The following is a 1,099-nucleotide window of genomic DNA, read 5'->3' on the forward strand; positions in this document are numbered from 1 at the left end:
GGGGCCAACGGTACGAAAAGAACAAAACGGAAAATGACTCTAAAACCCAAATGACGGGAGCAGGTAAGGTAAACACGATACGGTATTTTATTATGTTTTGGTCTTTTTAGTTGAATGCTAGATGAGGTTGCATCAACGATCTTACAGTCCCCAAGCATCTCTAGGGCCCTCTGACGCCCCCTAGACCGGCGAAAATATAGTGTAATTAGATTTAGGACGTTTTAAATAAAATTAACAAAATAAAACCGTTACAATATATATTGACATTTGACATTTTTTATGTCTATTTAATGATGCTGATGATCTTGTATATGTTTTTTCATAAATATTTAGTAATGGTACAAAAGTTTTGTTAATAAAAGCCACAAATAACATTGAACAGAGTTACAATTTTGGATACAGCTTCCTTGTTTCCTCTTCTAATAGCCAGTAGCAAAAAAACTTGGAAAATTATTTTTCCAACAGAAATAGAGTCAAAGTTCAAAATTGAAACTCTCATAACTTCGAAATTTTTATAGATAGAATTTTTTAAACATTTTTTCCATGTTCCTGGTATAGTACTTTACATGGCATTTTTTTCTGACGCACCCTGTATGTGTGTAGCAAGTCGATGGGAGTATGTACTCTAAAAAGGGATCGAATTAAAACATGTTTGTAATTTCTGTAATAAATTTTGTTTATTTTGTTCATTAATTGTCCTTATTAGTTTATTCATCGGAGCACCTAATATGAATTCCAAAAAAGTAAAATCAAAATCAAATTAAGAAATTTTAATTTTAATGTGACATATGTGTATTGTAAAAGTTTTGTCAAGCAAGATTTGATTAACACTTTTTGTAAAACGTAGTAAAACTATAGACGAGACAAGGCACCTAATTAAGAGTGTGAGAATATGCGGTTAACGCAAGTTCTTACAGCATTGACGTTCTGTTTGATGATTAGAGCGCAAATAAGGAAGAGTGAAATTGCAAAAACTTTACAAAGTTCAGTCAATCTCATACTGACTAGCCTATTTTATCGCTAATGAAATAAGATTAATATATTCTAAGAAAACAGAGTTATGGCCATTTGCACTTTCTCTTTTCACTTTACGTTTGTT

General features: G+C 31.4%; 1 long non-coding RNA gene across 1 annotated transcript; it reads left to right on the forward strand.

Moving 5' to 3' along the window:
* The first annotated feature begins 5 nt into the window (after positions 1-5).
* LOC123004007 lies at positions 6-251 on the forward strand. The gene is made up of 2 exons (XR_006412668.1): positions 6-63; positions 111-251. It is a non-coding gene; the product is annotated as an uncharacterized LOC123004007 (long non-coding RNA).
* Positions 252-1,099: the final 848 nt, after the last annotated feature.

This window comes from Tribolium madens, unplaced genomic scaffold (genome assembly GCF_015345945.1).
Source record: "Tribolium madens isolate multiple individuals breed KSU strain unplaced genomic scaffold, Tmad_KSU_1.1 Scaffold_1;HRSCAF=32;Tcas5.2_LG8, whole genome shotgun sequence".
Taxonomy (NCBI): Eukaryota; Metazoa; Arthropoda; class Insecta; order Coleoptera; family Tenebrionidae; genus Tribolium; species Tribolium madens.